Genomic DNA, 25000 nt, shown 5'->3' with positions numbered 1-25000 from the left:
TATGACTTATCTTCAACTCCATATAAGAGGTATTTCAAGCTGCAGCTTCTGCTTACGGCCATACCAGCTTGGATGCGCCCGATCTCGTCTGATCTCGGAAGCTAAGCAGGGTCGGGCCTGGTTAGTACTTGGATGGGAGACCGCCTGGGAATACCAGGTGCTGTAAGCTTTTTCAACCAGCAGAGAGCGCTCTCGCTTAATCTAACCACACATATTTCAACGTGGTAACAGCGACAGCTCACGTCCTAAAGTGTTTTTCACATGGTTAAGGCACATTAACTCCAACAAATAAAACCAACAGATCAATGACTCATATTCTATGACTTATCTTCAACTCCATATAAGAGGTATTTCAAGCTGGAGCTTCTGCTTATGGCCATACCAGCCTGGATGCGCCTGATCTCGTCTGATCTCGGAAGCTAAGCAGGGTCGGGCCTGGTTAGTACTTGGATGGGAGACCGCCTGGGAATACCAGGTGCTGTAAGCTTATTCAACCAGCAGAGAGCGCTCTCGCTTAATCTACCCACACATATTTCAACGTGGTAACAGCGACAGCTCACGTCCTAAAGTGTTTTGCACATTGTTAAGGCACTTTAACTCCAACAAATAAAACCAACAAATCAATGACTTATATTCTATGACTTATCTTCAACTCCATATAAGAGGTATTTCAAGCTGCAGCTTCAGCTTACGGCCATACCAGCCTGGATGCGCCCGATCTCGTCTGATCTCGGAAGCTTAGCAGCGTCGGGCCTGGTTAGGACTTGGATGGGAGACCGCCTGGGAATACCAGGTGCTGTAAGCTTTTTCAACCAGCAGAGAGCGCTCTCGCTTAATCTACCCACACATATTTCAACGTGGTAACAGCGACAGCTCACGTCCTAAAGTGTTTTCGCACATGGTTAAGGCACTTTAACTCCAACAAATAAGCGCTTCTAAATTATTATCACCAACAAATCAATGACTTATATTATATGACTTATCTTCAACTCCATATAAGAGGTATTTCAAGCTGCAGCTTCAGCTTACGGCCATACCAGCCTGGATGCGCCCGATCTCATCTGATCTCGGAAGCTAAGCAGGGTCGGGCCTGGTTAGTACTTGGATGGGAGACCGCCTGGTAATATCAGGTGCTGTAAGCTTTTTCAACCAGCAGAGAGCGCTCTCGCTTAATCTACCCACACATATTTCAACGTGGTAACAGCGACAGCTCACGTCCTAAAGTGTTTTGCACATGGTTAAGGCACTTTAACTCCAACAAATAAAACCAACAAATCAATTACTTATATTCTATGACTTATCTTCAACTCCATATAAGAGGTATTTCAAGCTGCAGCTTCTGCTTACGGCCATACCAGCCTGGATGCGCCCGATCTCGTCTGATCTCGGAAGCTAAGCAGGGTCGGCCCTGGTTAGTACTTGGTTGGGAGACCGCCTGGGAATACCAGGTGCTGTAACCTTTTTCAACCTGCAGAGAACGCTCTCGCTTAATCTACCCACATATATTTCAACGTGGTAACAGCGACAGCTCACGTCCTAAAGTGATTTGCACATGGTTAAGGCACTTTAACTCCAACAAATAAGCGCTTCTAAATTATTATCACCAACAAATCAATGACTTATATTATATGACTTATCTTCAACTCCATATAAGAGGTATTTCAAGCTGCAGCTTCAGCTTACGGCCATACCAGCCTGGATGCGCCCGATCTCGTCTGATCTCGGAAGCTAAGCAGGGTCAGGCCTGGTTAGTACTTGGATGGGAGACCGCCTGGGAATACCAGGTGCTGTAAGCTTTTTCAACCAGCAGAGAGCGCTCTCGCTTAATCTACCCACACATATTTCAACGTGGTAAGAGCGACAGCTCACGTCCTAAAGTGTTTTGCACATGGTTAAGGCACTTTAACTCCAACAAATAAAACCAACAAATCAATGACTTATATTCTATGACTTATCTTCAACTCCATATAAGAAGTATTTCAAGCTGCAGCTTCTGCTTATGGCCATACCAGCCTGGATGCGCCCGATCTCGTCTGATCTCAGAAGCTAAGCAGGGTCGGGCCTGGTTAGTACTTGGATGGGAGACTGCCTGGGAATACCAGGTGCTGTAAGCATTTTCTTTTTTTTTTTTTTTTTTATTGATCTTTTTATAGGAAACAACATACAATGAAAACATGGAAATCTGTAGTCAAACACACGCATTATACATTGTCTCCTTTTTTTTTTTTTTTTTAAAAACACACAAAACCTAACTAAGGAACAGAGTCTCTGTAGCGTTAAATAATAAATAAACAGATGAGCAAGAAATGATCAAAGGAGGAAAGTAATGTATGAGCAAAAATGCATACAAAAAACAAATGCAGTGGTGAATGTAGATGCCCATAAGTGCTATCCCATTAACTGGAAATAAATAAAACATAAAAAAAACAAATTAAGGAGATGAAAAGAAAATTAAGGGAGGGGGGGGTCAGTCGGTGGGTAGAGTCTTCAACGCGGTAAAGTGGTCTATGAAAGATTGCCATTTGCGAACGAATTTAGCTGCGTTGCCTTTTAAAGAGTATCTCACCTTCTCCAATTTAAGAAAAAACATAACATCACTAAGCCAAATAGAAATAGACAGGGACTTGGGGGATTTCCATAGAAGTAAGATACGACGTCTTGCTAAAAGGGATGTGAAAGCCAATACTTCTGACTGTGTGGGGCTGATATGTGAGGAGTCAACAGTGAGTCCGAATATTGCTAAGAGAGGGGCCATAACAACTTTTTTACCTAGAACTTTAGACATGATCACAGAATAATCACTCCAAAATTTCTGTAACCTAGGACAGGAGAAAAACATATGACTTAAATTGCATGGAGAACCCTGGCATCTGTCGCATAGGTCTGCAACATTCGGATATATTTCCGATAATCGGGATTTTGATAGGTGGGCTCTATGCAGCACCTTAAATTGAATAAGTTCAAATCTAGCGCAAGGCGTGCTAGATCGTATGCTACGGATAGCTTTATCCCACAGCTCCCCTGTGAAGTCAAGGCCCAACTCTCGTCCCCAACCCTCCCGAGCTTTATCTACAGAATGATCATCAAATGTCATACACAGTGCATATATCTTAGATATCAGAGATTTTTGACTGAGTTTCATTGTTAGAAGATCATCCCACGGTTGGTTAGCAGGAAGGGAAGGGAAGCATGGAAACAGAGCAGAGGCGCAGTGTCGAAGCTGGAAGTAGCGAAACAAATGGGAGGCAGGCAAATTGAACTTTGACCTCAGATCTGAAAATGTGGAAAAGATACCATCCTTATATAGATCCCTGAAGTGCTTAATGCCCCGGTTGTACCAAATCATAAAAGTGGTGTCTATTAGTGATGGAGGGAACAGATGATTCTTAGTAACAGGTGTATAGATGGATGGAGAAGCAAATTTAAAGTGGCGCCTAAACTGTGACCAAATCTTAAGGGAGGAAAGCACCACAGGGCTATTTGTAAACTTAGAGGGATTCAATGGTAAAGAGGAGGAGAATAGGGCCGTTACAGAGGATGAAGAGAGTGACTGAGCCTCCAATCTGCACCATAATAACTCAGGAGACTGAAGCCAATAAATTAGTTTGTGAATATGCGCTGACTAATAGTAAAGCATAAAGTTTGGTAGTGCTAGACCCCCATTAAATTTTAATTTTTGGAGAAGCGAATACCTCACTCTGGGTGTCTTACCGGCCCATAAAAAGTTGGAAACAATTTGGTCAAGTGATTTAAAAAAAGATTTTGGTAGAAATAAAGGAGTGCATTGGAACAAAAAAAGAAATTTAGGCAATACAGTCATTTTCACTGTGTTAATTCTTCCTATCAGCGACAGTGGTAGGGAGTTCCACCTCTGTAAGTCCGCCTTCACTCGAGTTACCAGTGAGGAAAAATTAGCGGTGAAAAGAGAGGGCAGAGTGCGGGTCACATTAATCCCTAAGTATCTAAAGCCCGACGGGCTGAGTTTAAAGGGGATATCAGATTGTTTGAGTTGTAAAGCAGAGGAGTTTATGGGGAAGCATTCACACTTGTGAAGATTGACCTTATAGCCGGAGAAGGATCCATAATTCTTCAACAGAGATAATATTGGTGCGATGCTGGTTAAAGGGTCAGATACATATAAAAGGAGGTCGTCTGCATAAAGTGACAATTTAAGTTCCACATTGGACCTAGAGACTCCGCGAAATAGAGGAAGAGTTCTTAAAGCAATTGAAAGTGGTTCGACGGATAGAGCGAATAGCAAAGGGGAGAGAGGGCAGCCCTGTCTCGTGCCACGTGATAATGTAAAATAAGTGGAGTAGTTGTCATTGGTGTGAATGCTGGCCTGAGGGGAAGTGTAAAGAAGTCTAATCCACGATATAAACCTGTGTCCAAATCCGAATTTATGAAGTGTTGCAAAAAGATAGTTAAATTCGACATGATCAAAAGCTTTCTCAGCATCAATTGCGATAACAACTTCAGGGAGTGGAGAAGAATCTTTAGAGAGAATCACATTAAGAAGTGTACGAACATTATAGAAGAGCTGGCGTCCCTTGATGAAACCATTCTGCTCCTCAGATATGATGCTAGGAAGGATCTTATCAAGACGAATTGCTAGTGCTTTGGCTAAAATTTTGACATCTACATTCAGTAAGGACAAGGGCCTATAAGAAGTGCATGATTCAGGGTCTTTGTCCTTCTTCAAAAGGAGGGCAATAGACGCCTGCATTAAAGAGGGAGGCAATGAGCCATGATCAAGGGACTCATTGTACATTGAAAGTAAAAGGGGGGCTAATTTGTCTTTGAATTTTTTGAAAAACTCAGCTCCGAACCCATCGGGACCAGGGGCCTTGTTGCTTTGCGTAGCTTCAATGGCGGCGGCAATTTCTTGCAAGCTGAAAGGAGCATCGAGGCCATTAGCCACATCCAAATTAATAGTAGGGACAGTGATATTATCAAGAAAGGAGGTCATTTCTGCTGTGTCAAGTGGAGATTCTGACTCATAGAGAGAGGAGTAGTATGATTTAAAAATTGTGTTGATGGCGATTCGATCGGTGGTAAGTGTGCCATTAGAATCTCTAATGCTGGGAATCAGTCTCGACGTTGCTTGCCTTTTTAATTGGTGAGCCAATAACCTGCTTGGTTTATCGCCGTGTTCATAATAGTTGGCATGAGCGCGTAATAGGAGCCGTTCAGAATCAGCTGTCGCTATAAGATCGAATTTTGACTGCAAATCAAGCCGTTGTTTCAGTAAACTCGGACTCGGGTTAACTGAGTTTAGTCTGTCTGTGTCCTGAATTTTAGATGTGAGCTCCTGTAATTTAGCCCTGCGGATTTTACTGGCGTATGCTGAATAAGAAATAATCTGTCCTCGCAAATATGCTTTGAGTGATTCCCATACTAGCGAAAAACTGGTAGAATCTGTTTTGTTTAATGCATTGAAATCATCTATTGAAGCAGATATAGAGACATTAAATGCATCGTCGGATAAAAGCAATGGATTAAACCTCCAGGGAGAAGAAAAACGGGGGCGCTCAGACCATGTTATATTCAAAGTTAGAGGGGCGTGATCCGAAATAACAATTGGGTGGTATACGACAGAAGTAACTTTGGGGAGAAGAGAGCCATCAACAAAAGAATAGTCAATACGTGAATATGACTGATGTACTTGTGAAAAAAAAGAGAATTCCTTATCTCCAGGATGTGAGACCCTCCACGGATCAACAAGCCCGTTCTTGACTGTAAAATCGGTAATAGATTTTGACATAGAGGATTGAGTCAAAGTACGAGGATTCGAACGGTCCAAAGAAGGATTAATAACACAATTCAGATCACCGCCCAGTATTGTAATATGCGTATTTAAGAAAGGGAGGTTGCCAAACAGCCTATCCGTAAAATTGGGGTCATCAAAATTAGGGGCATATATATTCACCAACAATACAGGGTTACAGTATAGAGTGCCCGCAACAATAAGATATCTACCATTCTTATCGGATATTGTCCTGGAGACGGAGAAATTGACTCTTTTGTTGATCAAAATTGCTACTCCTCTAGACCTAGAATCAAAATTTGAATGAAAAATATCACCCACCCAAGCTCGTTTGAGTCTGCAATTATCTTTATTTCGCAAATGAGTTTCCTGAAGGAAAGCTATGTCAGTGTCCAAGCGTTTCAAATGTGAAAAAATCTTTGATCGCTTAATTGGATTATTCACACCTTTCACATTCCAGCTAGTGAATGTAATGTTTGATCCAGTATCAAGCTTGCGCAGATTACGATCGTTCATAGGCATTCTCTGAGAGAAAATAAGACCGACTCACCCACCACCAGAGGAGATATAAGGAAAAGAGGTAAAAGGGAAAACCAAAACAAACAAAACTCAGGAGTATATACATACCTACAGAGACAAAAAGCCAACATCCCATAACCCCCGCCCACCCACCCAGCGCACATTAGATGATCCCATCCCCAAACGATGGAAACAGCCGTGCTGGCTTCAAAGGAAGCCATTCTCGAAAAGAGATGCTTTCGACTATAAAGCTAAATACAAAAACAAAAACAAAATTAGCTCCTGCAGAGTTAAACCCTTAAAAAAAAATAAAAATAAAATATGAGGCATATGAAACCATCAATCTAAGCCATTCTGACGATCGCTGTCTTGTCAGGGTAACAACAAACGTAAATTAGGGAGATCTTTGGCCTATAGAACAATAATATATACATATATGCACTCACACACCCACACAGACACGCACACACATGCACACAATTTAAGCAAAGACAGGGGTGCGTGCATATTTTCTTATCAAGGCATCATACCAGAGAAATGATTAGGCCATCAATTTAAAACAGTGTTGTTCCCATTGATAGTTAGAAGAGAAAAGAAAAAAAAATAAATAAATAAATAAAAAATAAAAAATAAAAAATTACGACATAAAGTCCCATTTTCTGAATTGACTCAGTCACTCACCCCGGGCCAGAGTCCCGCACGGACATCAAGCTGGATAAGTCGTCCCAGAAAACTAGCTGGTAGTCACTTTTTTTATTTTCCTGATGAATGCCAGGGCTTCATCTGGCGACGTGAAGTCACGTTGCTGGCCATCATGGGTTACACGCAGCCGGGCGGGATACAGCAATCCATACCGGACTCCTTCAATCTCCCGCAGCTGACGGCGCACGTCATTAAAGGCAGCGCGCGCCCGCGCTGTCTTGGCTGTGTGATCCTGGAACACGGAGATGCTCATACCCCGGACTTTGATCTGCTGCCGCTCTCTCGCCTTTCTCAGGATGTCAGCGCAGTCGGTGTAATAATGCAGCCTGGCCACTATTGCGCGGGGCCGCTCCCCGGGCTTCGGTCTCGGCATGAGGGTGCGGTGGGCTCTGTCCACCACCGGCTCAGCGTCGAGGGAGAAGGCTTCTGCCAATAGCCTGGAAACACCGGCTGCAGATGAAGAGTCAGGATCCTCCTCCGGGACGCCAATAATCCGTACGTTCTGCCGACGAGACCTTGACTCCAAATCCTCGCATCTGTCCTCCAGCCTCACATATTCTTTCGACAAGTGATCCACTTTTTTCTGGAGAGCAACGATGTCGTCTGAGCAGCTTGAGACGGACAGCTCCATCCCAGCGACCGTGGTCGCGAGACCCGCGACGTCCGCCTTCATGGAGGAAATACTGCCAGAAAGATCGGCTTTAAGAGAAAGCAGCTCGGACTTAATGGACGTTAAATTATCGGTAAGTGCTGCCTGAAGCTCTGACCGAAATATAGCTGCAACATCATTGCGGAGAGCGGAGAGGAGTTCGGTTTTAAGCCGGCTGAACTCCGCAGCTGGAACCTGCGCAGCGCAGGTGCTCTCCGGAGGAGGGGAATCACCGCGGGGCGAGGAGACGGCATGAGCAGCAGGCCGCGGGTTAGCTGGAGGGTTATTCCCCGCTTTGAAGGACTTTGGAGGCATTTCCGTGGTAAGTTGTCGAAGTAACCGCGTTGAAAATAATTTAGTTAAAACCAAAGCCGTGGGAGTGATGCAAAAAGTGCCTATAAATGTTGAATTAAAATTAACCCTGCAGGAGCTCCGCTAATCACGTCTCACCCCATGTACAGCTAAGCCGGAAGCCTCGCTGTAAGCATTTTCAACCAGCAGAGAGCACTCTCGCTTAATCTACCCACACATATTTCAACGTGGTAACAGCGACAGCTCACGTCCAAAAGTGTTTTTCACATGGTTAAGGCACTTTAACTCCAACAAATAAACGCTTCTAAATTATTATCACCAACAAATCAATGACTTATATTATATGACTTATCTTCAACTCCATATAAGAGGTATTTCAAGCAGCAGCTTCTGCTTACGGCCATACCAGCCTGGATGCGCCCGATCTCGTCTGATCTCGGAAGCTAAGCAGGGTCGGGCCTGGTTAGTACTTGGATGGGAGACCGCCTGGGAATACCAGGTGCTGTAAGTATTTTCAACCAGCAGAGAGCGCTCTCGCTTAATCTACCCACACATATTTCAACGTGGTAACAGCGACAGCTCACGTCCTAAAGTGTTTTGCACATGGTTAAGGCACTTTAACTCCAACAAATAAAACCAACAAATCAATGACTTATATTCTATGACTTATCTTCAACTCCATATAAGAGGTATTTCAAGCTGCAGCTTCTGCTTACGGCCATACCAGCCTGGATGCGCCCGATCTCGTCTGATCTCGGAAGCTAAGCAGGGTCGGGCCTGGTTAGTACTTGGATGGGAGACGGCCTGGGAATACCAGGTGCTGTAAGCTTTTTCAACCAGCAGAGAGCGCTCTCGCTTAATCTACCCACACATATTTCAACGTGGTAACAGCGACAGCTCACGTCCTAAAGTGTTTTGCACATGGCTAAGGCACTTTAACTCCAACAAATATGCGCTTCTAAATTATTATCACCAACAAATCAATGACTTATATTATATGACTTATCTTCAACTCCATATAAGAGGTATTTCAAGCTGCAGCTTCAGCTTACGGCCATACCAGCCTGGATGCTCCCGATCTCGTCTGATCTCGGAAGCTAAGTAGGGTCGGGCCTGGTTAGTACTTGGATGGGAGACCGCCTGGGAATACCAGGTGCTGTAAGCTTTTTCAACCTGCAGAGAGCGCTCTCGCTTAATCTACCCACACATATTTCAACGTGGTAACAGCGACAGCTCACGTCCTAAAGTGTTTTGCACATGGTTAAGGCACTTTAACTCCAACAAATAAGCGCTTCTAAATTATTATCACCAACAAATCAATGACTTGTATTATATACTTATCTTCAACTCCATATAAGAAGTATTTCAAGCTGCAGCTTCAGCTTACGGCCATACTACCCTGGATGCGCCCGATCTCGTCTGATCTCGGAAGCTAAGCAGGATCGGGCCTGGTTAGTACTTGGATGGGAGACCGCCTGGGAATACCAGGTGCTGTAAGCTTTTTCAACCAGCAGAGAGCGCTCTCGCTTAATCTACCCACACATATTTCAACGTGGTAACAGCGACAGCTCACGTCCTAAAGTGTTTTCCACATGGTTAAGGCACTTTAACTCCAACAAATAAAACCAACAGATCAATGACTTATATTCTATGACTTATCTTCAACTCCATATAAGAGGTATTTCAAGCTGCAGCTTCTGCTTACGGCCATACCAGCCTGGATGCGCCCGATCTCGTCTGATCTCGGAAGCTAAGCAGGGTCGGGCCTGGTTAGTACTTGGATGGGAGACCGCCTGGGAATACCAGGTGCTGTAAGTTTTTTCAACCTGCAGAGAGCGGTCTCGCTTAATCTACCCACACATATTTCAACGTGGTAACAGCGACAGCTCCCGTCCTAAAGTGTTTTGCACATGGTTAAGGCACTTTAACTCCAACAAATAAAACCAACAAATCAATGACTTATATGCTATGACTTATCTTCAACTCCATATAAGAGGTATTTCAAGCTGCAGCTTCTGCTTACGGCCATACCAGCCTGGCCACGCCCTCTGACTTCCTGTTTGTGCAGGAAGAGTGACGTGGCAGTTTGGTTCATGGTGGATGAAGGAGAGACAAAGTTCAGATTGGAAAACAAACGAAAAAGGCTCAGAGAAGTGGAGAACAACAACACCTCCCCCGGCAGCAGTTGCTGCAGGGGGGCTACTCCAAGGGAGTATAAAAAAACTAAAACGGATTACTCGGTGATGAAGGTGGATAACGGACTGGACATGAGCTCAGCTATGACGGACAAAATGGAGTCGGAGGGGATCCCAAGGCAAAAGATGGCCCGCGCAATGGTCGGAGCCGGAGAGAAAGAGAAGAGAGCGGGAGAGGGGCCCGAGGCAGAGAAAGTGGAGAAAAGGAGGACGGGAGGACAACACAGCGGAGCGGTGTGGAAGGGGGCAGAGGAGGAGACGGCAGCAAGGGTGGCGGAGCCGAGAGCTGCAAAAGAATGTTGGGATCAAGCGGAAGACCAGAAAAAACTTGTAGTAAATGTGGAGATAGAGGGAGATGATGCCGTCTCCCTCATGGAACTCTTGAAAGCTGTGAGTGTTACATGCGGTCGTGTCGTTGGCTGCCGAGTAAAGGCGGACAGAAAGTGGGAACTAACAATGGGCAACCCGCACGGGAAAAACAGACTGTTAGATGGTTTCAAGATAAGAGATTCGCGAGTGATCGCCTCTGAAATAATGAAGGACACGAGAGTGGTCTCATTTTTAAGTCTTCCTATTTATATCACTGATGAGCAGATTTTCACAAAGCTGGCACATTGGGGAGTAGAGCCGGTCTCACCAATCAAGAAGAGAAAATGGCCTGGCACGGACATATTCGACGGCACCAGGTTCCTGAAAGTCAGGTTCCCAGAGTCGGTGGCGGCTCTGCCGTATAGCACGAAATTTGACACGCTCGAGGGTCCGGAGTATTTCAGGATCATCCATAACAACCAAATGAGGGTGTGCAGACTGTGCCTACAGCAGGGGCACATTCTGCGGGAATGTCCTGAGTTCCTGTGTTACAAATGTAACAAACAAGGACACTATGCAAGAGAATGTGCACGCATGACGGAACGAACCGGCGGAGAGCAGGAGGAGAAGGAGGAGAAGGAGGAGACGGAGGAGTTGGTGGAGGAGAGCGAGGCAGAAAAGAAGGAGGCGGCGGAGGAAGAGGAGGAGGAGGAAGACGGAGAAGGAGAGGTTGAGAGCCTGGTGGGTGACATGGAGGAGGAAGCGGTGGAGGAATCGATGGAGGAAGCAGGGAGTGACGAGGGAGGAGATGTCGCAGAGGATGCAAAGGAGGGGAGCAGTGGAGATGAGGAGGAACGAGGCGGACAAGATTGGGGTGAAGGACAAAGCAGCGGGGGGTCGCTTCCTTGTGCGCAGCAGAGAGTCACCAGGCGGGGTGGTGAGAATCCTGCTGAGACGGAGGACGTGGAGACCGGAAACGGAGCGAGGGGGATATCGAGGAAAAGATCAGGTACGAGAAAAGGGCGAGCACAGAAGAAACGTATGCACAATGAGGAAACTTCTAATATCCAGCGGTGATGGTCCGTTTCTCCTCCTTATCATGGTGTTAATGCCAATAACAGTGGCATCCATTAATGCAAACGGGCTGAGAGACAAGACGAAGTTCGAAAGCATGATAAGATTAAGTAAGGCGGATGTAATATGCTTACAAGAAACTCATTGGGATGCAGTAACGGAGCGAGACATGATAAAGCTGTGGGATGGGGAATGCTTCTCTAGCCATGGAACTAACATTGCAAGGGGAGTGGCGATTTTGTGTAAAAGGGACAGTGGAATTAAGGCCACGATGAGGGCTAAAGATGGAGAAGGAAGATGGATTAATATAGATTGTGTAGCTCAGGATGTGAATTATAATATTTTAAATGTCTATGCACCGAATACAGAAGGCGATCGCACAGCCTTCTTTAGGAAATTTTATAAAATAGCCGAAAAGTGTGATGTTATAATAGGAGATTTTAATGTGAAATTGTGTCATCTGGATATAAACGAAAGTTGTGTATGGAGACAAGATGCCTCAAGAAAGGTTCTAAATGACTTTATGATGGTTAACAACTGGTGCGACGTATGGAGAGTGAAAAATCCTGATAAGAGGCAATATTCAAGGGCGCAAGTGGTTCAAGGGGTTCTAAAACGAACCAGAATTGATTTGTGCTTAACGAAGACATCGCATATACGATTATTTAATAATGTGGATTATAAATGGATACACTTAAGCGATCACGCCATACTATCATTAGAAATGGGGAAACAGGAAGAGAAAAGGGGAGGGGGGACATGGCACTTAAATGCACATCTCTTGTACGATGTGAATTATAATAGAGCCATTAGGCAACTAATTTTGAGCGTAAGCTCACAACCGGGTTTTGAAAAGAATATAATACAAGGCTGGGAGGACTTGAAGACAAAAATAAAAGGGAAATCCATACAATATGCGAAAAGGTTTCGGGCGAGACAACAGAAGAAAGAAAGAATGCTAAGAGCAGAAATCGAAAAGGTTGAGAGACAGAAAGGCTCGGAGGGGAATAAGTTAATAAGATTGCATACCGAGTTAAAAGAGTTGGAGAGGTTGAAATGCGAAGGGGCTATATTAAGGAGCAAAGCGCAGTATGCGGTGGAAGGAGAAAAAAATACCGGCTTCTTCCTGAACTTGGAAAAAAGAAGGCAAAACAAATGCTACATAGCGGAAGTGATAAATGAAAAGGGAGAGACAACAGCTGACTTTGTAGAGATCTTAGAGACAGTCCAGAATTATTATACCCATCTTTTTGAAACAGAGGGGACAGATGATGGGATAACAGAGGAGATCCTGGCAAAATGTGAGATGAAGTTAGCTGAAGAAGACACACTCATGTGCGACCAGGAGATGAAGGAAGAGGATATTGATTTGGCAATAAAACAATTAGTACTAAATAAAAGTCCAGGTAGTGATGGACTAACAGCGAATTTTTATAAAGAATTCAGTGATATATTGAAACCAATATTGTTACATTTATACAGAACAATAGAATTAACACAATCCGTGCCGGCATCTATGGCAAGAGGGATCATAACGATCATATATAAGAAAGGGGATAAACGAAATCTAGCCAATTATAGGCCTATAACACTACTAAACACGGATTACAAAATATTGATGAAAGTACTAGCAAACAGAATAAAACAGGTCGTGCACACTATCGTAGAGCCCTCTCAGGCTTATAGTGTGCCGGGAAGGGAAGTTTCAGATATTTTGAATACTGTCAGAGACACAGTAGAATTTTTGAAAACTACCAGCAAAGAGGGCATTCTGGTCTCACTGGACTTCAACAAAGCCTTTGATAGAGTCGAACACAAATTTATGTTCAAAGTTTTGGAGAGGGTGGGATTTGGAGCGCGTTTTCTCGGGTGGATTAGGTTAATGTACGCCAACGCCACTGGCAGTGTGAAGTGTAACGGGGTGGTTACCGATCCTTTTCCGCTTCGAAGGTCGGTGAGACAGGGATGTCCACTGTCCTCAATTTTGTATACAATAATCGTGGAAACACTGGGTGTCCTTATTAAAAAAGATTCAGAAATAAAAGGTATAGAATTACCTGGAGGGGAGATGTGCACCATACAACAGTTTGCTGATGATACCACGTTACTGATTAAAGACATAAATAGTGTACATAGAATAATAAACTTGGTAGAACGATATGGTAGAGCCTCAGGAGCTAAAATAAATCCAGATAAATCAGAAATCATGTTCATCAATATGAAGGGGCCGCCGCAAAATGAATTACCGGTACAATTACAAGCAGAACATATCAAAATATTGGGTACATACATTGGGGTAAACAGTGAAACGGCCAGGGACATGACATGGACTAGTATAATTAAAAGGATAGAAGCAATTTTGTGCTATTGGCGAATGAGGAACCTGAAACTCAATGGGAAGGTGGTGGTATTAAATAGCTTGGTAATGTCTAAAATATATTATGCACTCACGGTGATAGATCTACCCTTATGGGCACTAAACAAACTAAATGAGATTATGACAGTTTTCTTGTGGGGGACAACGGTGGGGAAAATCGCAAGAAAAACATTAATAGGGAAATATGAAGAGGGAGGGCTAAAATTACTAGACATAGAAAGTAAGAAAAATGCTTTCAGGATTAAATTGGTCAGAAAATATCTGTACGATGACACGGCTTACGGCTGGAAGGGTCTTATGCAGTTTTTTTTAAATCGAGTGCTCGGAATAGGAGATTTTGTCCTGCTTATGAAACCGAAGAGGCCGATGACAGCGGGAGTCCCATTATTTTATAGGGAGGTCCTCGAAGCACAAGCTGGCTTCCTGGAGCATATAGAATATGGGGCGAATTCTATAAGCCTAATAAGAGAACTGCCGATATTTTTAAATAAATATATAAAGAAAGAAAATAAAATGTTGTATAATAACAAAATGATAAGAGCTGGACTAGTACAGCTGAAAGATATAATGTATGAATTTGTGCCCGGTTTTTTGCCGACGCAGGCCGTGGTGGATAGTATAAGGGAAGTTGATTATAATTCAACATACACGGTCATAGAGAATTATTATAAGACTATTCAGAGAAGTATCCCACAACAATGGAGAAGGCTGATAGAAACAGGTACAGCTAGAGATAGGACGAGCAAACTCCCAGAGCTGGGAATTAAGCGAGAGGGGGAAAACAAGAGCTTCAGTCTGATCTCCTGCAAGGAAATCTACGAGCGTTTTTTAGTGAACGTCACGAAATCACCGGCCTCCTTGTCGTATTGGAGCAAGGTCTTTCCACAGAAAGAGGGGTGGAAAATATGGGAGAAATGGAAAGTACAGGGTAACAGCATCGAGGCTGAGGACAATGATTTCAAAATAAGACACAATAAAATTTTTACTAATGTGGTTTTACATCAACTGGATAAAGCTGTAGACAGAGATTGTGATGTTTGTGGCTTATTGCCGGAAACGCTGATGCATATGTTTGATATTTGTCCTGAGTTATCTGGCTTTTTTGGGTTATTGAAGAAATGTCTAATAGAAAAATTGGGAATGGTGTGGGACGGAAGGGATTCATGGGAGTTTTTTCTTTTATTTGGAAACTGGCAATACAGTAAAATTAGAAACGAAATGCTGTGCAGATTTATGTTGAGCCATGCACGATGGGCAATAAGGGCACGAAGAAACAAGGCACATTACGAACGAAGGGTTATTGCAATATGGCCGATTTTTCAAAACATAGTGAAGAAACAGATTCGATACAGGTTGATACATGGGGTAGACCATTTTGAACGACTGTATGTGAAGGATGCCAATCTCCTATCCCTTGATAAAGAAAAGAGGATTGTGTGGAATTGGTAGCTCTTTTTGGACTGTGTAGTTGGGAAATTGTGTGTTAAAAAAAAAAAAAAAAAAAAATTGGCTACTTCATCTTTTGAAAATTGTGCACAGTGATCATATAGTTGGAATGATTTTTCACCCTGTGGGATGGCTGAACGAATGATGCTGGGTTTTGAAATGCCACTATGTGCAAATCAGGTTTGTTTTTGTAATTCGAGTGCTGATGTTGTTTTTCTTTTCTTTTGAAAAAAGGACCTGAGTGTAAATGTCACAGAGAGAGGAAAATGTGTTGGAAATGGATACTGTAAACAAAAATATATTTTTTTTGTAAATATATTTTCATAATAAAAGACAAAAAAAAAGATGCGCCCGATCTCGTCTGATCTTGGAAGCTAAGCAGGGTAGGGCCTGGTTAGTACTTGGATGGGAGACCGCCTGGGAATACCAGGTGCTGTAAGCTTTTTCAACCAGCAGAGAACGCTCTTGCTTAATCTACCCACACATATTTCAACGTGGTAACAGCGACAGCTCACGTCCTAAAGTGTTTTGCACATGGTTAAGGCACTTTAACTCCAACAAATAAGCGCTTCTAAATTATTATCACCAACAAATCAATGACTTATATTCTATGACTTATCTTCAACTCCATATAAGAGGTATTTCAAGCTGCAGCTTCTGCTTACGGCCATACCAGCCTGGACCTGCCCCTTTGCTAACGAGGCACTGGTGCAGCTGGCAGTGATTGTGTGCAGGGCGCGGTCGGTGTGGATTGTGGAGTGTGGAAAGTGGAACACAGGCAGAGAGGAAGCAGTGGAAAAGAGAAGGCTCCCCCCGGCAGCTTTTCGCTGCACGGGGGTCAGTCTCCAGACCTTTAAGGTGGAGATGGCGGATAAAAGAGGAGATGAGGTGGAGAGGATCATGCCAAATGCTGGCAGCGAGAGGACGATGCAGGGAGACGGAAGGAGGCCGTCGGCAGCATCGGTGACAGCGATGCCGGCGGAGGTGGAGAATAGGAGAATGGAGAAGGACGGTACGAATGGATCGATGGAAGGCAGACGACGGACGGACAAAGTGGACGGAGAGAGAGCAGGTCCGCGGCAAATGGCGGTGGATGAAAGAGACAAGCAGGGAGAGAGGAGCGGAGCGGAGGCGGAGGACAGAGCGCTGGTGGTCACGGTGGAGATCGAGGGGCCGGATGAAATCACAACGATTGAGCTGCTCAAAGCTATTGATGGGACATGTGGACGTGTGGTGGGGTGCAGGCAGAAAGGCGGAAAAAAGTGGGAAATCTCGATGGGGAATCCCAAAGGGAAATCAAGACTGCTGGATGGATTTAAATTAAGGCAGTCAAACGTGATTGCGTCTGAGGTGGAAAAGGACACGAGGATTGTTTCCTTCCTAATGCTGCCCGTGTATATAACGGATGGACAGATCACTGAAAAGCTGAGACATTGGGGAGTAATGCCTGCATCCCACATCAGACGGCGGAAATGGGCGGGGACGCAGGTTTTTGATGGTACGAGATATTTAAAAGTGAGATTCACGGACACGGTCACGTCTCTGCCATACTCAACCAAGTTTGAGACCATTGAAGGGGCAGAGTACTTTAGAGTACTGCACGATCGGCAGGAAAGGGTGTGCAGGCTCTGTCTCCAACCGGGGCACATTGTAAGAGAGTGTCCTGATTTCACCTGCCACAAATGTAAGAAACATGGACATTACGCACGCGAGTGCACGGTGGAAACGTGCAGGGGCTGCAAGAGAGCGGAGGACACCTGCGTCTGCTTGCAGACGGGAGCGGAGGAGGAGAAAGAGAAGACGGAGAATGGCGCGGGCGGAGAACGCAGGCTGGAGCAGCTGGAGGGATGCGCGCATGAGATCGAGGAAGGCGTGCACGAGTTGGATGAGAGCGAGATGGAGACGGAGAAGGAGATCGAGGAGGACGGGTCGGGAGAGGATGAGGAGAAGCGACCGACGACGGCGGGAGGACGGAGTGAGGAAGCGGTAGAGAGAGGGAGGAGAGGACGGCGAGGAATCGAGCGAGCTGGCAGCTGGCGCTCTCGCAGCCAGAGCAGCGTCGAGACGAGAGGAAGGATAAAAGAAAGAAGGAAGACTTCGCGGGAGGTGAGCGCTGAACTCACAGACTTGTGTGAGGGTACTAAAACAAAGAAATTGATGAAAGAGGGGGGAGGGAAGGGAGAGGGATGACATGGATAAATGATTAGGATGACAGCAGTGTTTGGACTTTTCCTTTTTCATTTATCCTCAATGTTGAGCGGCCTGCACATAATTTCGCAGAATGCGAACGGACTGAAGAACCCAGACAAACTGGAAAAAATGTTGAATATATGTGCAGCGGATATTATTTGCATACAGGAGACGCACTGGGATGGACGGATGATCGACACCTGTAAGGCAATGTGGAAGGGCTCGGTGTATGCGAGCAGGACAGATGACAATGTGGGGGGGGTGGCAATTTTGTTGAAGGAGGGGCTAAAATCAAGTCTTGTGCAAAATGACAATGGGGGGAGGTTTATAAAGATTTTGTTTGAATTTAGAGGAGTTTCTTTTTCGTTAGCAAATGTTTATGCACCAAATGACTCGAGGGAGAGAGGACTCTTTTTCCAGAAGTACGAAGGCTTTATGGGGACCAGTGATTTTGTGTTGGGGGATTTTAATGTCAAGATGAGTAGATTAGACATCAGGGACAGTGGGAAATTTCGAAATGATGCCTCAAGAGGAATACTGAGTGAAATAATGAGGAAGTATCATATGTGGGACGTGTGGAGGCAGAAGAATCCTGAGGGGAAAGTGTTCTCCAGAACACAAATGTCGAATGAATGTTTGAAACAGAGCCGTATTGATTTAATTTTGATAAAAGAAAAGTATTATGATTTGGTCATGAATATGGAATATAAGGTTACGTGTCTCAGTGACCACACAACGGTACATCTTAAACTGGGTAGGAGGGAGGGGGGTAAGGGAGGGGGTTTGTGGCATTTCAATGCCAAACTACTGGAGGATGGTGACTTTAAAAAAAGAATGAAAGAGATTATTCAGCATGACAGCTCACAATGGTTGAATGGTGGGGAGGTGTTAGAGGGATGGGAAAATTTAAAGAAAAGAATCAGGAAGATAAGTATGAAACACGCAGCAAGGAGGAATTTCAAAAAGAAAGAGAGAGAAAAGTTCCTTAGAAGAGAAATCACACGTTTAAATGCTGCCGAGGTTATAAGTGAAGAAGCTGTGGTGAGCTGTCATGCTGAACTAAAGGAGATAGAGAGAATGAAATGTGAAGGTGCGATTGTGCGGAGCAGGGCGAGATATGCCGTAGAGGGGGAAAGGAACACTGGTTTTTTTTTGAGGATGGAGAAACAGAAACAACAGAAATGTTTTATCAGGGGAGTAAGGACTGAGGGGGGTGGGTTGAAGACAGACCTAGTGGGGATTTTGGGAGGTGTGCATGATTTTTACGGGAGGATGTTTACTAGCGAGGGAGTGGATGAGAGAGTGATGAAAGATGTGCTGGAGAGTGTGACTGTGAGTGTAACAGAAGAGGAGAGGGATGAATGTGACAGTGACATCACAGCAGAGGAAATAGAACAGGCAATTGCTGCTTTGAGTATGAATAGGAGTCCTGGTAGTGATGGCCTAACAGCCAATTTCTACAAAGCGTTTAAAGAACTGATGGGGCCGATTTTACATGCAGTTTTTAGAGAAATGGAAAGACGCCAGACAGTACCAGAATCATTCACAATGGGGATAATTACTCTGATCTTCAAGAAGGGGCAGGCTGATGATCTGGGGAACTACAGGCCAATCACACTACTGAATACAGACTACAAGGTGTTAATGAAAGTTTTTGCAAACAGACTAAAATATACTTTAAAATCAATCGTTCCAATAACACAAGCCTACAGTGTGCCGGATAGGGATATTGCAGACACAATTCTGAATATTAAAGGGATGGTGGAATATTTGAGGGCATCGGGAGAGGAGGGGATTATGTTGGCTTTAGATTTCAATAAAGCGTTTGATAGGGTGGAGCACGATTTTATGTGGGGAGTTCTAGAGAGGGTGGGATATGGTGAGAGGTTTAGAGGATGGTTAAAATTGATGTACAGACATGCAGTGGGGAGGGTGAAAGTGAATGGTGTTTTAACGGAAGTCTTTAAATTAGGGAGGTCAGTTAGGCAGGGGTGTCCGATGTCAGCACTCTTATACACGGTGGTGGCAGAGCCCTTGGCATGTATGATTAAAAGGGATGGAGAAATAAGAGGGATTGAGGTACAAGGTGGGGGTGGTCTTAGTAAAATACAGCAATACGCGGATGACACAACGGTGACTGTAAGGGATATGGCAAGTATAAAAAGGGTGGTGGAATTGGTGGAAATATATGGGAAGGCATCAGGTGCAAGAATAAATATGTTAAAGTCAGAAATCATGTTTTTAAATGGGGTAGTGGCAAGTGGGGGAGTACCATTCAAGGTACAGGAGCACAGGATGAAGGTTCTCGGGATATATGTGGGGATGGAGGGGGAGAGGGTGAGGGATGAAACATGGTCAGAGGTACTGAATAAAATACAGAGGGTGCTGAATTTTTGGAAGCTGAGGCGACTGACGGTTAAAGGGCGGGTGGTGGTGGTGAATAGTCTTTTGTTTTCAAAAATGGTTTATGTAATGGAGGTGCTAGAAGTGCCAGAATGGGTGGTGAAGAAATTGAATGAACTGATGGGGGGTTTTATATGGGGTGGGAAGAAAAGTAGAATAGCGAGAGCAACCTTGATTGGGGGGTATGAGCAGGGAGGTTTGAAATTAGTTGACATAGAGAGCAAAAAGAAGGCTTTAAGAATAAAACGGGGGAGGGCTTTCTTGTATGGGGAGGGAGAGCACTGCTGGAAGAAGGTGATGGGGTTTTTTTTAAAGAGGAAGCTGGGAAATGAGTTTGCAATGCTAATGCAGACAAACGCTTACCTGACGGCAGGACTCCCGCAGTTCTATAGAGAGATCCTGGCTGCACAGGCAGAGCTGCTGAAAAACGCGAGGTGGGACTGCACGGATCTGGAGACCATTAGAGAGGTGCCATTGTTTGGCAACGGGAACATCAAACATGAAGGACAGCCACTAAAGCCAAAATACTTTGTGGAAGCGGGACTCATGCAAATAAAACATGTCATGTATGAAGTGGTGCCAGGTTTTTTGTCGGCTACAGCCATTTACGAATGTGTGCATGAATACAATGATAGAATAAGTTTAGAGCAAGTAAGGAAGGACTACGAATTAGTGAAACAGAGCATACCGGGAAGGTGGAGGGAGAAAATAGACACAGAGGTGGTAGTGAATAGGACCGGGAGGGTACCGATGTTGTATATAGAGAGGGGGGGGGAATGGGTGACTTTGGAGGGAGTGAAAGTGAAACAGCTATACAGAATGTTTGTGAAACAGGTGGTGAAACTCCCGGCTTCCCTGGAGAACTGGTGCAGGGCAGATGGGACTCTGAACATAAAACAAGTGTGGGGGAAATGGAAGATTAAAGAAAACAGCATTGAAGCCGAGGATAATGATTTTAAACTACGACATAGGAAGATTTTTACGAATGTGGTCATGCACCAGTTTGACAGGGAGGTCGGGAGGATGTGTGATGTCTGTAAGGAGAAGGATGAGGATATTAGACACATGTATGTGGAGTGCGTGAGATTACGGCCGTTTTTTAAGAGACTGAAAACCTGTATGGTGGACAAGTTGAACATGGAATGGGAGATGGAGGATGGGTGGGACAAATTTGTGTTATTTGGGATTTGGGAGAAGAGCAGGGTGGAAAATAGTGGGCTGTGCAAATTTTTACTGAGCCATGCACGGTGGGCCATCAAAGCCAGAAGGAATGTGGCTCGGTTTGAAGGGAGGGTGGCACCGATTTGGGTGTTTTTCAAGGGCTTAGTGAAAAAACAGATTAATTATAAATACATCTGTGGGATTGAAGGTTTCGCCCCTCTCTTTTTGAGGGGGAACACGCTGGTGTCTGTGGACGAGAGGGAGAGATTGGTATGGGATTGGGGGGGAGGGGGTGGAGGGATTGGGGGAGCGGAAGTGAGTGATTGAAGGTTTTCTTCCATGTGATAAGGGGTATGGGGTATGTGTTGTACTGTTTTGGTTTTTTTTGCTGGTTTGTTACATGGTTTTTTGTGTATTTTTGCACATGCGTGTATAGAGATATATGTTTGAAGTTTGTAATATTATAAGTTGTTTTTTTGTTTTTTTTTTGTTTTTTTTGTTGTTGAAATAGGAGAGTATAAAAAAGTGAAGAGAGGGCTTTGTGTAAAAGTAGCAGAAAAATTGTTTTATTTTTTGTCTGGTATGCAGGAATGTATATAAAATATATTTTTTAACGAAAATGTATTTTCATAATAAAAGACAAAAAAAAAAAAAAAAAAGATGCGCCCGATCTCGTCTGATCTCGGAAGCTAAGCAGGGTCGGGCCTGGTTAGTACTTGGATGGGAGACCGCCTGGGAATACCAGGTGCTGTAAGTTTTTTCAACCTGCAGAGAGCGGTCTCGCTTAATCTACCCACACATATTTCAACGTGGTAACAGCGACAGCTCCCGTCCTAAAGTGTTTTGCACATGGTTAAGGCACTTTAACTCCAACAAATAAAACCAACAAATCAATGACTTATATGCTATGACTTATCTTCAACTCCATATAAGAGGTATTTCAAGCTGCAGCTTCTGCTTACGGCCATACCAGCCTTGATGCGCCCGATCTCGTCTGATCTTGGAAGCTAAGCAGGGTAGGGCCTGGTTAGTACTTGGATGGGAGACCGCCTGGGAATACCAGGTGCTGTAAGCTTTTTCAACCAGCAGAGAACGCTCTTGCTTAATCTACCCACACATATTTCAACGTGGTAACAGCGACAGCTCACGTCCTAAAGTGTTTTGCACATGGTTAAGGCACTTTAACTCCAACAAATAAGCGCTTCTAAATTATTATCACCAACAAATCAATGACTTATATTCTATGACTTATCTTCAACTCCATATAAGAGGTATTTCAAGCTGCAGCTTCTGCTTACGGCCATACCAGCCTGGATGCGCCCGATCTCGTCTGATCTCGGAAGCTAAGCAGGGTCGGGCCTGGTTAGTACTTGGATGGGAGACCGCTTGGGAATACCAGGTGCTGTAAGCTTTTTCAACCAGCAGAGAACGCTCTTGCTTAATCTACCCACACATATTTCAACGTGGTAACAGCGACAGCTCACGTCCTAAAGTGTTTTGCACATAATTAAGGCACCTCAACTCCAACAAATAAGCGCATCTAAATTATTATCACCAACAAATCAATGACATATATTCTATGACTTATCTTCAACTCCATATAAGATGTATTTCAAGCTGCAGCTTCTGCTTACGGCCATACCAGCCTGGATGCGCCTGATCTCGTCTGATCTCGGAAGCTAAGCAGGGTCGGGCCTGGTTAGTACTTCGATGGGAGACTGCCTGGGAATACCAGGTGCTGAAAAAGCTTTTTCAACCAGCAGAGAACGCTCTCGCTTAATCTACCCACACATATTTCAACGTGGTAACAGCGACCGCTCACGTCCTAAAGTGTTTTGCACATGGCTAAGGCACTTTAACTCCAACAAATATGCGCTTCTAAATTATTATCACCAACAAATCAATGACTTATATTATATGACTTATCTTCAACTCCATATAAGAGGTATTTCAAGCTGCAGCTTCTGCTTACGGCCATACCAGCCTGGATGCGCCCAATCTAGTCTGATCTCGGAAGCTAAGCAGGGTCGGGCCTGGTTAGTACTTGGATGGGAGACCGCTTGGGAATACCAGGTGCTGTAAGCTTTTTCAACCAGCAGAGAACGCTCTTGCTTAATCTACCCACACATATTTCAACGTGGTAACAGCGACAGCTCACGTCCAAAAGTGTTTTTCACATGGTTAAGGCACTTTAACTCCAACAAATAAGCGCTTCTAAATTATTATCACCAACAAATCAATGACTTGTATTATATGACTTATCTTCAACTCCATATAAGAAGTATTTCAAGCTGCAGCTTCAGCTTACGGCCATACCAGCCTGGATGCGCCCGATCTCGTCTGATCTCGGAAGCTAAGCAGGGTCGGGCCTGGTTAGTACTTGGATGGGAGACCGCCTGGGAATACCAGGTGCTGTAAGCTTTTTCAACCAGCAGAGAGCGCTCTCGCTTAATCTACCGACACATATTTCAACGTGGTAAGAGCGACAGCTCACGTCCAAAAGTGTTTTGCACATGGTTAAGGCACTTTAACTCCAACAAATAAAACCAACAAATCAATTACTTATATTCTATGACTTATCTTCAACTCCATATAAGAGGTATTTCAAGCTGCAGCTTCTGCTTACGGCCATACCAGCCTGGATGCGCCCGATCTCGTCTGATCTCGCAAGCTAAGCAGGGTCGGGCCTGGTTAGTACTTGGATGGGGGACAGCCTGGGAATAGCAGGTGCTGTAAGCTTTTTCAACCAGCAGAGAACGCTCTCGCTTAATCTACCCACACATATTTCAACGTGGTAACAGCGACAGCTCACGTCCAAAAGTGTTTTTCACATGGTTAAGGCACTTTAACTCCAACAAATAAGTGCTTCTAAATTATTATCACCAACAAATCAATGACTTATATTATATGACTTATCTTCAACTCCATATAAGAGGTATTTCAAGCAGCAGCTTCTGCTTACGGCCATACCAGCCTGGATACGCCCGATCTTGTCTGATCTCGGAAGCTAAGCAGGGTCGGGCCTGGTTAGTACTTGGATGGGAGACCGCCTGGGAATACCAGGTGCTGTAAGCTTTTTCAACCAGCAGAGAGCGCTCTCGCTTAATCTACCCACACATATTTCAACGTGGTAACAGCGACAGCTCATGCCCTAAAGTGTTTTGCACATGGTTAAGGCACTTTAACTCCAACAAATAAAACCAACAAATCTATGACTTATATTCTATGACTTATCTTCAACTCCATATAAGAGGTATTTCAAGCTGCAGCTTCAGTTTATGGCCATACCTGCCTGGATGCGCCCGATCTCGTCTGTTCTCGGAAGCTAAGCAGGGTCGGGCCTGGTTAGTACTTGGATGGGAGACCGCCTGGGAATACCAGGTGCTGTAAGCTTTTTCAACCAGCAGAGAACGCTCTCGCTTAATCTACCCACACATATTTCAACGTGGTAACAGCGACAGCTCACGTCCTAAAGTGTTTTGCACATGGTTAAGGCACTTTAACTCCAACAAATAAAACCAACAAATCAATGATTATATCCTATGACTTATCTTCAACGCCATATAAGAGGTATTTCCAGCAGGAGCTTCTGCTTACGGCCATACCAGCCTGGATGCGCCCAATCTCATCTGATCTCGGAAGCTAAGCAGGGTCGGGCCTGGTTAGTACTTGGATGGGAGACCGCCTGGGAATACCAGGTGCTGTAAGCCTTTTCAACCAGCAGAGAGCGCTCTCGCTTAATCTACCCACACATATTTCAACGTGGTAACAGCGACAGCTCACGCCCTAAAGTGTTTTGCACATGGTTAAGGCACTTTAACTCCAACAAATAAAACCAACAAATCTATGACTTATATTCTATGACTTATCTTCAACTCCATATAAGAGGTATTTCA

At 44.4% G+C, this 25000-nt stretch overlaps 18 non-coding genes and 3 pseudogenes across 18 annotated transcripts; all 21 read left to right on the top strand.

Annotated features, from left to right (window-relative positions):
* Positions 1-50: 50 nt before the first annotated feature.
* On the top strand, positions 51-169 carry LOC133438536 (5S ribosomal RNA). The gene has a single exon (XR_009781681.1). It is a non-coding gene; the product is annotated as a 5S ribosomal RNA (ribosomal RNA).
* A 199-nt stretch (positions 170-368) lies between these two features.
* LOC133438417 (5S ribosomal RNA) lies at positions 369-487 on the top strand. The gene has a single exon (XR_009781576.1). It is a non-coding gene; the product is annotated as a 5S ribosomal RNA (ribosomal RNA).
* A 199-nt stretch (positions 488-686) lies between these two features.
* Positions 687-805, top strand: LOC133438503 (5S ribosomal RNA; annotated as a pseudogene).
* Positions 806-1023: 218 nt separating this feature from the next.
* Positions 1024-1142, top strand: LOC133438453 (5S ribosomal RNA). The gene has a single exon (XR_009781610.1). It is a non-coding gene; the product is annotated as a 5S ribosomal RNA (ribosomal RNA).
* A 199-nt stretch (positions 1143-1341) lies between these two features.
* Positions 1342-1460, top strand: LOC133438489 (5S ribosomal RNA). The gene has a single exon (XR_009781645.1). It is a non-coding gene; the product is annotated as a 5S ribosomal RNA (ribosomal RNA).
* A 217-nt stretch (positions 1461-1677) lies between these two features.
* LOC133438419 (5S ribosomal RNA) lies at positions 1678-1796 on the top strand. Its single transcript, XR_009781578.1, has one exon. It is a non-coding gene; the product is annotated as a 5S ribosomal RNA (ribosomal RNA).
* A 199-nt stretch (positions 1797-1995) lies between these two features.
* Positions 1996-2114, top strand: LOC133438484 (5S ribosomal RNA). The gene has a single exon (XR_009781640.1). It is a non-coding gene; the product is annotated as a 5S ribosomal RNA (ribosomal RNA).
* A 6227-nt stretch (positions 2115-8341) lies between these two features.
* Positions 8342-8460, top strand: LOC133438395 (5S ribosomal RNA). Its single transcript, XR_009781556.1, has one exon. It is a non-coding gene; the product is annotated as a 5S ribosomal RNA (ribosomal RNA).
* A 199-nt stretch (positions 8461-8659) lies between these two features.
* On the top strand, positions 8660-8778 carry LOC133438451 (5S ribosomal RNA). Its single transcript, XR_009781608.1, has one exon. It is a non-coding gene; the product is annotated as a 5S ribosomal RNA (ribosomal RNA).
* Positions 8779-8995: 217 nt separating this feature from the next.
* LOC133438397 (5S ribosomal RNA) lies at positions 8996-9114 on the top strand. Its single transcript, XR_009781557.1, has one exon. It is a non-coding gene; the product is annotated as a 5S ribosomal RNA (ribosomal RNA).
* A 216-nt stretch (positions 9115-9330) lies between these two features.
* LOC133438538 (5S ribosomal RNA) lies at positions 9331-9449 on the top strand. Its single transcript, XR_009781683.1, has one exon. It is a non-coding gene; the product is annotated as a 5S ribosomal RNA (ribosomal RNA).
* A 199-nt stretch (positions 9450-9648) lies between these two features.
* Positions 9649-9767, top strand: LOC133438386 (5S ribosomal RNA). Its single transcript, XR_009781547.1, has one exon. It is a non-coding gene; the product is annotated as a 5S ribosomal RNA (ribosomal RNA).
* A 12293-nt stretch (positions 9768-22060) lies between these two features.
* Positions 22061-22179, top strand: LOC133438427 (5S ribosomal RNA). Its single transcript, XR_009781586.1, has one exon. It is a non-coding gene; the product is annotated as a 5S ribosomal RNA (ribosomal RNA).
* Positions 22180-22396: 217 nt separating this feature from the next.
* Positions 22397-22515, top strand: LOC133438534 (5S ribosomal RNA). Its single transcript, XR_009781679.1, has one exon. It is a non-coding gene; the product is annotated as a 5S ribosomal RNA (ribosomal RNA).
* Positions 22516-22732: 217 nt separating this feature from the next.
* Positions 22733-22851, top strand: LOC133438508 (5S ribosomal RNA; annotated as a pseudogene).
* Positions 22852-23070: 219 nt separating this feature from the next.
* Positions 23071-23189, top strand: LOC133438490 (5S ribosomal RNA). The gene has a single exon (XR_009781646.1). It is a non-coding gene; the product is annotated as a 5S ribosomal RNA (ribosomal RNA).
* Positions 23190-23406: 217 nt separating this feature from the next.
* LOC133438520 (5S ribosomal RNA) lies at positions 23407-23525 on the top strand. The gene has a single exon (XR_009781665.1). It is a non-coding gene; the product is annotated as a 5S ribosomal RNA (ribosomal RNA).
* Positions 23526-23724: 199 nt separating this feature from the next.
* LOC133438498 (5S ribosomal RNA) lies at positions 23725-23843 on the top strand (annotated as a pseudogene).
* A 217-nt stretch (positions 23844-24060) lies between these two features.
* Positions 24061-24179, top strand: LOC133438426 (5S ribosomal RNA). Its single transcript, XR_009781585.1, has one exon. It is a non-coding gene; the product is annotated as a 5S ribosomal RNA (ribosomal RNA).
* A 199-nt stretch (positions 24180-24378) lies between these two features.
* LOC133438463 (5S ribosomal RNA) lies at positions 24379-24497 on the top strand. The gene has a single exon (XR_009781620.1). It is a non-coding gene; the product is annotated as a 5S ribosomal RNA (ribosomal RNA).
* Positions 24498-24695: 198 nt separating this feature from the next.
* LOC133438411 (5S ribosomal RNA) lies at positions 24696-24814 on the top strand. The gene has a single exon (XR_009781571.1). It is a non-coding gene; the product is annotated as a 5S ribosomal RNA (ribosomal RNA).
* Positions 24815-25000: the final 186 nt, after the last annotated feature.

Source organism: Cololabis saira, unplaced genomic scaffold, assembly GCF_033807715.1.
Source record: "Cololabis saira isolate AMF1-May2022 unplaced genomic scaffold, fColSai1.1 scf106, whole genome shotgun sequence".
Classification (NCBI taxonomy): domain Eukaryota; kingdom Metazoa; phylum Chordata; class Actinopteri; order Beloniformes; family Belonidae; genus Cololabis; species Cololabis saira.
Note: the sequence above shows the minus strand (reverse complement) of the source record. Positions and strands in the feature narration are given on the sequence as shown.